Here is a 10,459-nt window from a genome sequence, read left to right as displayed (position 1 = left end):
CGCTTCGAAGCTGAACAATCTGGAACCTGAACGCCAACAATCCAGAAGTGAATGCTTTTGTTTTCGAACGATTTTCGGAAGCCATACAGCTTCCAAGCCGCATTTTTCATTTTTTCCCACTGACTTTGAAGCCAATCCATTGATCCCCAGTTTTTGAACTTTATGGAAGTTGAACGATCTTCCGGAATTGATTTAAGTTTGAAAACCGAGGTTCTACTGTAGTTGTTTCTTTTCTTGATATCTGATGGGAGGGCGTTCCACAGGGTGGGCACCACCACCGAGAAGGCCCTCTGCCTGGTTCCCTGTAATCTCACTTCTCTCAGTGAGGGAACTGCCAGAAGGCCCTCGGAGATGGACCTCAGTGTCCAGGCTGAAACTAATATAAAAAAGGGGAAAGAGCAAGAATAACAAAAGCAAGACAATAAAGATGGAAAAGAAGAAAAAGGGAATATAAAGCCCTCTATTAAAATGATTTCTTCATCCTTATTCCACACAGAGAAGAGTTCTGAACCCTCCCAGCTCTCACAAAGAATCATAAAGTTGGAAGGGACCTTGAGGATAATCTAGCCCAACCCCTGCAATGCAGGAATACACAGCTGTCCCGGATGGGGATCAAACCTGCAACCTTGGTATTATCAGCATCACTCTCTAACCAACTGAGCTATCCAGGCTCCCTCTATAATTGATGCGTAACCTTTGTGGGATATTTTCACTGTTGCTTCCCCCCACCCCCAAATCGCTCTATTTCTGCCTTGTAGATTTTGTTCTCTTCCTTTTGAAATACTACTCGTTTGTGCTTGCATATGTTGTTGTTTTTAATTGCATATTATTATTATTATTATTATTATTATTATTATTATTATTAGCATCATCATCATGATCATTTTCCTTAGCAGCATTGAACTATATATGGAAAGGAAAGGCATAAGCATTGAAAGCAAATCAATAAAGGATAACTTATGGACACACGAGTTCTTTACTGTGTGAGAAAGGAGTATCTGATGCCCTCAAGGCTCTTTGGGCTTTCTTGGGACACCTGGAACGGTTCAGAGGACGGCCCGCTCCTGAGGGATGTAGGCTCTGCAAGGTAGCGACTGCAACTCCTATTGGCTGCTGGAGCACAGCTGCTCTGTCGAAATGCATTCATCACCAAATGGCTATAGGCGGTCTAGTACTATTGCATCTAACGCGGGGATCCCGGCAGAAGTCAGGAATCGAACCTGAGATCTTCTGCTTGCAGTGCAAATCTCTCTCTTCTCTCTTCTCTCTTTGGCAATCACTCGTAGCAAGTAAGATTGTCTTCCATAAACATGGTTTTAATAGTGAGTCCGTAAGTGACTGCGGAGGCCGATTCTGGATCCACATGTCCTTCCACAGTGGGGACATAGGTTTCCGGGCGGGAGTTGATCATGGTGTGGATTTGCCAAGCGTGCCTTCCTCTTAGCACATTTCTCCCTTGCGTCCTGAGTTCAAGTGTCTTCAAAGTCCATGACACCTTTGGTAAAGGCTGTTCTCCAACTGGAGCGCTTGCAGGCCAGTGTTTCCCAATTGCTGGTGTTCATACAGTAGTGCCCCACAAGACGAATGCCTCGCAAGACGAAAAACCCGCTAGACGAAAGGGTTTTCCATTTTGGAGGTGCTTCGCAAGACAAATTTCCCTATGGGCTTGCTTCGCAAGACGAAAACGTCTTGCGAGTTTTCCCGACTTTTTTCCCCTCCCCCCCTTTTCTAAGTTGCTAAGCCTTTAATAGCCACTAAGCCGCTAATAGCGCTAATCCGCTAATAGGATTGCTTCGCAAGGCGAAAAAACCGCTAGAGGAAGAGACTCGCGGGACGGATTATTTTCGTCTTGCGAGGCACCACTGTAGTACATTTTTTAAAGATTTGCCTTGAGAGAGTCTTTAAACCTCTTTTGTTGACCACCAGCATTAGGCTTTCCATTTTTAAGTTTGGAATAGAGTAATTGCTTTGGAAGACGATAATCAGGCATCTGCGCAAGACGATGCTGTGTGCAGTATCTCCTTAACTCTTAATTCCCCTTGCGGAGCTACCCCTGAGCTATGGCCTTTCCTCTTGCGGATCTGTTTTCCTCCAGCTCTGCACCTGCTCCTACAGGGTGGAGGTGATGCTTCACCTCCTGATTATAGGAATCATAGTGATTTAGTTCTCTTTTTTTCTTGCCCCAAAACTCAAGGGACCGACCCCCCAAGCATCACCTTATTTTTGTTATTCTGCAAATAACCGAAATCTCAGAATGGAGAGATGAACGAGGCAACTTAATGCAACAAGAAGTGCCTACGTAAATACCTCCTGAGAAACCGAACGCTTTGAGGCAGGCACGGACTCTGGCAGTATGAAGAGACTGTATCATCCCTCTGCTCTTAATGTCACCGGGGGCTTGGTCCTGCTTCTAATTTGCTGCTTACTATGCTGAGAGCAGCCACAACAGAGGCAATGAGAGCCAGCAGACCCCGAGTGATGCTGTTGCTGTTGCTGTTGCTGCTGTTGCTGCTGCGATTTGTAGGCTCTCGGATGCCAAAGGCAAAATGCCCCTTGAAGATGGAGAGGGATGTCCCAGATGCGTTGAATTATTACATGCCAGGAGACCACCTCGTAAGTGGGGTCATTTCTACAACACATGTTTTCCATGCAGCCGACAGTTTCCGCGAAGCACCCCAAATGGTGCTCTTTGGGTAAGCACTTCTGTGGCAATTGGTTTCATGCTATTATTCTCAACTAGGATTTCCCCCACTCCAGGAATCCTTATTTGCCAGGGACAAGTCCTGTTTTCTGGAAGTGTCCGTCCGTGGCGATGCAAAAAACCAATGGATGTCACTTCCATCCTGTCTTTCCACCTGCAAGAAGCAAAACAGCTACCCATTAAGTTGCTAACATATTGACGCTGAATCCTGAAAATATGTAGGCTACGTGTTCCCAGTTCTGGATTTCGGAGGTGGGCAGGTGGCCTGATGTGGGTGGGATTGGGCTTCTTTGCAAGGAGCAGGTCCATAACTTGTTGGTTCTCCTGGATCCAACATTGTTACTGACCAGGATGGCAATATTTTACCTCCACTGTCAAGGCAGCATTTCCCTGAATACCAGTTGCTGTGAATGGGCTGTTGCGCTTTTTGATGGATAGGGTTCCGTTTAGAATTCATATAATCCTCGTGTTTAAACATATGCCAGTTTGTTTGCAGACACAACTCAAGGTGTCAGGGATGAAACTAGGCTTTCTTTCACCCGGGTCAAAGACTCAGTTTGGCACACACACATGCAACAACAACAACAACAACAATAATGGAAGCTGCAATGATCAGGCACATACCAGAGAGTAAGTCCAGAGTAAGTCTGGCACATAAGGGACGCAGGTGGCGCTGTGGGTTAAAGCCTCAGCGCCTAGGACTTGCCGATCGAAAGGTCGGCGGTTCGAATCCCTGCGGCGGGGTGCGCTCCCGCTGCTCGGTCCCAGCGCCTGCCAACCTAGCAGTTCGAAAGCACCTCCGGGTGCAAGTAGATAAATAGGGACCGCTTACCAGCGGGAAGGTAAACGGCGTTTCCGTGTGCGGCTCTGGCTCTGGCTCTGGCTCTGGCCAGAGCAGCGATGTCACGCTGGCCACGTGACCCGGAAGTGTCTCCGGACAGCGCTGGCCCCTGGCCTCTTAAGTGAGATGGGCGCACAACCCCAGAGTCTGTCAAGACTGGCCCGTACGGGCAGGGGTACCTTTACCTTTACCTTTAAGTCTGGCACATAGCAGAGAGTAAAAATGCGTAAGATTGCAGCATACGACTGCAGAATCTTTACACAGTTACCTGGGAGTAAGCTCCATCAAATTCAGTGGGTAGTAAAGGCTTGCTGTTCAGTGAGTAGTAAAAGCTTGCCATTAAGGCTCTAAAGAATGAAAGAATAAACAAAGTATACGCCACAAGATTGCTGGCTGCCGAACCATTGCAATTAAAGAATTTAAAGTGGATTGGCTACATTTTCCTCCCAAATTATAGGAAGGGATAAATACAAACAGCTTTGTATGTCAGCAACACATTTCTTTCATTGCAAGTATGTTATTTTCAATATAAAGAGGACTCAGTTTTTGTAGTTACAGATAGGTAGCCGTGTTGGTCTGCCATAGTCAAAACAAAATAAAAAAATTCCTTCCAACTAAGTTAGTTCAGTTTTTGTAGCTCATTGTATGCAGCAGTGCCCATTGTGTAAACATGTATGTTGTCCTCTAGATTCAAACCCACCCACCCACCCACCCACAGAGAGAGAACACAAAAGCAAGCAATATTCCAAAGTACTTATTTTGTGAACTTGACATTTAAATTGTTTAACCCTGATAAAAGCTCCTGTTCCCAAAAGGGGCAGGAGGTGGTGTTCTACCTCTTCACCACTTTTAATTGACCTCTGAGGTGCTGAGGGAAGCAAAAGCAGAAGGAAGCAGCAAAACTTCCCCTTTTCAACTTTGCTTGTGCCTTTTCCACAATTTCTCTCTCACACACAGTTGCAAAAAACGGGGAAAGGGGAAGGAGGTCCGTTCACTTTTGCCTCTCCAGGTTTTCCTGCTTCCCCTTGCAAATAACCATCCCTCCGGTGCGCAGCAGTTCTCCACTCCATGACTATGATCAGAGCTGGCTAGGCAGGAAACCCAGGCAGGCTGGGAGCCTCAGTGGAACCCCTCTAGAGGCTTCACCCAGGACCGAAACCCTGGCTAGGACGCCCCCCATTAGCTATGACCATGAAAATATTCACGTTGGTGTTGGAAGCCGCTGCAGCACCAGCTACAAAGCAGAGACAGGCCAGTGCTGCTAGAATTGTTTTAGCTTTTTAATTTGTGTGCATTTTGTTGTTGCTGCTGTGTGATGGCCTGGGACTCAGGCTCGGAACCAGAGGAGTCTCAGTCTGCACCGGATCCTTTGCCTCAGGCATCATTTGAACCAAGTCTGGGGCCTGATCCTGAAGAGTCCCAGTCTGCACAGGTTCCCCTGCAACAAACACCAGCTGGGCCGAGTCAGGGGCCTGAGCCTGGCCTGGCTCCAGATGCGGGAATTCCCTTGTTGCCTTCAGCTGGGCCATCACTTACAGCTGCTCCGCTACCAGTTGGGTCAGGAGAGGTTGAGGCGGCCCCTGGGTCTAGTAACCCAGCGACGTCTCCCAAGCTGCAGAGACTCAGGTCTGAGAGAAGGAGAGACCTGAGTACTCGCAGGAGGAGTGCTCGCCTTTGGGTGAAACCGGGAGGTGAGACGCCGGGGAATCAGGACTGGCCGCTACCCCGACAAAGATAAAAGGCTGTCGGACCCCGCCCCAGGTTGCGGGAGCAACATTGCTGTATGTTAGATCCTGCCTGAGATCCTATACCTGTCCTTGCCTGGTTTCCTGCCTTGGCCCTGTCAGACTGACTCCTAGTGGAACCTCCAGATTCTGGTCTGGTCCTGGACCACGTTTCTCGGGTTACCCCGCACCCAGCACATGCTGTTTGTTTCAGAGAGGGGAGATGTTTCTGGGAGGAGAGGAGTTCGGAGAAGTAGGGGGTCAATCACAGTAGATTAGGGAAGGGGGGGTAAGGTGTGGGAGGTGGGGCAGGCTGGGAAAAGGGCATATGACACCAGCAGTTATTACCATGCCACGTGCCAGCCCTTCCTCTAACTGGGAAATTGTGGTTGTCCTATAAGCCAGCTCTCTTCTTGGCTGCTGTTGCTAATTGCCAGGTTGGATCTGAAAAAGACGTCCTTCATTCATGATTGTGAACTTTTCAGTGTTCAAGTATTCAAATGCTTCTCCTTTTGAGGGTGTTTAGAGCTGCCATGCATCCGGGACTTGTCTGTCAATAATAGCATCTGGGTGGAATTTCCCAAAATTGGGAATGCCTGGGGAAACCCATGTGGGAAGTGTCTGGATTTTCACTTTTTGAAATATGGCAACCCTGGGGGGTGTGGAGTTGTTGCTTAACTGGCAAGCAGCTATTTATCTTATAACAAACACACACAAACCAAAATGTGACGAGAATCTGCTGTGATGCTTCATGCTAAAATCTGTACCAACACTGTGGTGTCCAGAGACTAAGGATTAAGAAGGCAGGGATTTGACATGTTTTCATTGGCTAGAGAATGACTTTATGATACACACTTTGTTGCAGGCAAGCAAGGCTCATAGCCTACTGGTACCTCTTCTCCTTCCAGATTGCCATTCTTGAGATCAACCAGGATCCCAGGATCTTACCCAACATCACCCTGGGCTACAGCATCTATGAGAACTATTTCGATGCAAGGGTGACCTATGACACCATTGTAGATTTGCTCTCTCCTGGGCAGGCAAATGTTCCAAACTACCATTGTGGAAGACAGAGCAAGCAGCTGGTTTTAATTGAAGGGGTTGACTCAGACACTTCCATCCAGATTTCAAGCATTACGGGAATCTACAAAATCCCCCAGGTATGAAGGCACAACCACAAGTACGCGATAGAATAGTACATCTTTTCCAGAAGTTGTTCAAAAAAGGAAGGGCTGTTCTTCCAAGTAGAATATTCAGTAACCTGAGCCCCTTATTCCAATGAATGGGGATGGAGAGAACCAATGAAATCACCTGCTGAATGCTTTGAAACTCTGCAGAATATGGCTCTCTGTGCCCGCAGTTTTCAGTTAATAAAGAATATTGGAGCTTAGTCCTGAAAAATCAATGAAATTCTCCATCTCTTCCCTGTCCTACCAGGTCAGTTATGCTTCTGTTCATCATGCTCTTGACAAAACACAATCTTCTTTCGTCTACCGTGTGACCCCAAATGAAGAACCCCCAAGCTCAGGGATTGTCAGACTACTCCTGCATTTCAAGTGGACTTGGATCGGGCTCATAGCTCCTGACTCTGACAATGGAGAAAGGTTTCTGAGCACCTTGGTGCCTCTGCTTGCTAAGGGCGGTGTCTGCGTTGCCTTCTCACAAACCATTTCACGAGGCTTATTTTTTATAGCCGACGCATACATAAAGCTCCGGCAGAAGATTTCACTTTCCATGGACAGGCGAATCAATGTGTTTCTTTACTATGGGGACTCTCAGTCCCCCTCAGAAGCCGCAACTACGCAAAAAATAGTGGGTGAAACCCTGAAACCCATTACTGGAAAAGTTTGGGTCATGATAGCTTTGTCATATATCAGCTCCAGAACATCGCCCAAGAAACTTCAGAACCAACACAATCATGGCTATTTATCTTTATTTATCCAGACGGAAAAAAGGATGAAACATGATGATAATCTACCAGTTGCACCTCATAGAGAAGGCAATCCAGTTTGGCGAAAAGGATATCATTGCTTGTATTCAAAGCATGTGTTATCCGTGAAAGGCCAGAACCAATGCAAAGTGAGAGAGAACCTGGAGGGTTTCCCTCAAGGTGTGCTCGAGAGAAGCCTGTTTCAAGACACCAACAGCATTTACAACACTGTCCGAGCTCTGGCACAGGCCTTAAATGCAGCCTACTCATCGAGATCCATGCAGATGGTGATGGTGGGTGGAAACAGGTGGGAAGGTGGAAGACTCCAGCCGTCACAGGTATTCTTTTCTTCCTCTGCTGATATGTATGGCTATGAATCCTTTGGAAAGTTCCACACTGCAATTGCTACTTGAATCAAATATGCCAACAGGGAAAGGGGCTGTTACTCAGAGGTAGAGGTCACAATTTCAGTCTCTGGGGTCACCTGGTGAACCTGTGAGAGACCCTATCTGAAATGCTTTAAAGTTTTTCAAAACATTTTTTTATTACTTTTTCAAATTTTACAAATTCTTCTAAGCAACATTGGAAGAATCTCCCTTATCTGTTTACAACTAATTCAGAATGCGGCAGCTAGACTGGTGACTGGGGGCGGCCGCCGAGATCACATAACTCCAGTCTTGAAAGACCTACATTGGCTCCCAGTACATTTCCGAGCACAATTCAAAGTGTTGGTGTTGACCTTTAAAGCCCTAAACGGCCTCGGTCCAGTATACCTGAGGGAGTGTCTCCCCCCCATCATTCAGCCCAGACACCGAGGTCCAGCGCCGAGGGCCTTCTGGCAGTTCCCTCACTGCGAGAAGCAAAGCTACAGGGAACCAGGCAGAGGGCCTTCTCAGTAGTGGCACCCACCCTGTGGAATGCCCTCCCATCAGATGTCAAAGAGATAAACAACTACCTGACATTTAGAAGACACCTGAAGGCAGCTCTGTACAGGAAAGTTTTTAATGTGTGACATTTTAATGTATTCTTAATCTTTGTTGGAAGCTGCCCCGAGTGGCTGGGGAAACCCAGCCAGATGGGTGAGGTATAAATAATAAATTATTTTTATTATTTTTATTATTATTATTATTACTACTACTTCCCACCCAGCCTTCCATGGTGTTATTTTCTTACCTTAGAAAGCTGCTATATTACTTATATTTTACCCATTATATACATTGATAAACTACCCATTCTCGTCTGCTGGTATACTACAAATCCTGCATACACTTCAACATAGCCACAATATTTTTACAAATATTCCACATAATATTTCAAAATTTCAAGAATTTTCCCCCTCATTCTCTTCTTTAATTCTCTCAGTTAGTCTAGCCACCTCAGCATATTCCATCATCTTCATAAACCAGTCTTCTTTTGTTGGGACTTCTTTTTCCAGTTTTTGCGCAGAGGCTATTATTGTCGCTGTCGTAGTATACATAAACAAATCAGACAGTTCCTTCGGAAGCTCTGGTCCAATGATACCTAACAGAAAGGCCTCAGGTTTCATGGGAATCATCGCTTTAAATGTTTTTTAAAACTCATAAACCATTTCCCAATAACCTTTCACCTTTCTGCAGGTCCACCACTAACAGGTACTTGCTACAGCCATGTTGGTCTGCCATAGTCAAAACAAAATAAAAAAATTCCTTCCAGTAGCACCTTAAAGACCAACTAAGTTAGTTCTTGGTATGAGCTTTCGTGTGCATGCACACTTCTTCAGATACCAGGTACTTGCTTTACTCTTATACATTTTTGCAATTTTATACAGTTAATCAGTGTCAACGATATTGATCTTCAATCACATTGTGACCATTAAAAAAAAAAAAAAGTGTGGCCACTATGTGTCTAGAAGACATGTGTAACAGAGCAGGTTAGAAATAGCCAATTTCTGGTGGGGCTCCGCTATGGGCACCACGGAAGATGGCCAGCAATACCATCTCTCCAGCTCACATGAGGTAATTTAGAGGCTGAGATGGGAGTAATCAGCCTCCCTTTTTCTTCTCGGTGGAAGGGAAGTCCCAGTCTCATCCGCGGCTGCCCACAAACCACCCTCAAGTTCGTAAAGAAGGAGGGGGTGGGGGCACTGGATGGAAAGCCCTTGAGGGAGCTCGGATCTCCTGGACGCCGTCTCTGTGAGCGCTCCAAGTTCCATTTCTTAAGATAAAAGATTGGATTTAAGATTTATGGACATGCTTCGAGCGAAGAATGGGTATTTAATCTGCTAAGTCAGCCACTGAGATGCTAAGAATGACGGACTGGAAGAAAGACAACATCAAAGAATAACATCTAAGGTGGTATGTTGAAACGGAACGGAAAGGAGGGGGGATAAAACTTTTTCTTTTCTTATTACGGTATTACCTAACAACCCCCCCCCCCCAGAAGAACCGTCTATACTACTTATAGCAAGTGAGATTGGAAAATATAAACTGTGTGGAAACAATATTAACTAAAGCTTTTGTTCTATGAAATATTTGGAAGAAGATAAAAGACTTTCTTGTGACGCACTATTTAATCGGGATCCGTCATTATGAGACAGACTGTGTTGCAGAGATTGATAGTCATAGGGGGAGGCAAGCTCTGACTTTGTTATTATATTTGCATTTCAAGTTCGATTTGGCAAACCTCCCCTGGAAAGACTAATGTTTGGTGCAACCTGTCTGAGAAAATTAATGAGCAAATGCCTAGATTTTATTTCATCGGAACTGAGAAAAGATGGCGTCTGCCACCCGAGAAGGACTTTTGGATGGATTCAGCATAAACACCAGCGTGTGAGGACACACTGCAAATAAAAGACTTACCAGCTGCAAAAGAAAAAAAAAAAAGGGAGAGTCATACAAAGTTCACACAGTAGTATATTATTGCTCACTTCAGCTCGCCTGTGGAAACAACTCAGAGGCTATAAAAAAAGAAGGATAATAACAAGAAGATTTAAAGAAGGGACTATTGACACTCAAGGCAGTAGAAATATGAGATGATTGGACCCCACTGAACTCGAAGCATGGGAACCCCCAACCAAAAAATTATAATTTGGCAAAATATTTGGACTTTATGATATGTATTTGTACAATTTGGAATATTTAATGTGATTTGATTGGATTGTTAAAATGGAAAACTTAATAAAAATTATTATTATTTTTTAAAAAAAGAAATAGCCAATTTCTGGATTTTCTTTATCATTCTAGCTTCACCCTTTCCTGAGAAATGTCAGGCTTGGGAATACTTCT

The sequence above is a fragment of the Podarcis cretensis genome, assembly GCF_951804945.1.
Source record: "Podarcis cretensis genome assembly, chromosome: 2".
Taxonomy (NCBI): Eukaryota; Metazoa; Chordata; class Lepidosauria; order Squamata; family Lacertidae; genus Podarcis; species Podarcis cretensis.
The sequence above is the reverse complement of the archived record's forward strand: the minus strand, read 5'-3'. Positions refer to the sequence as shown.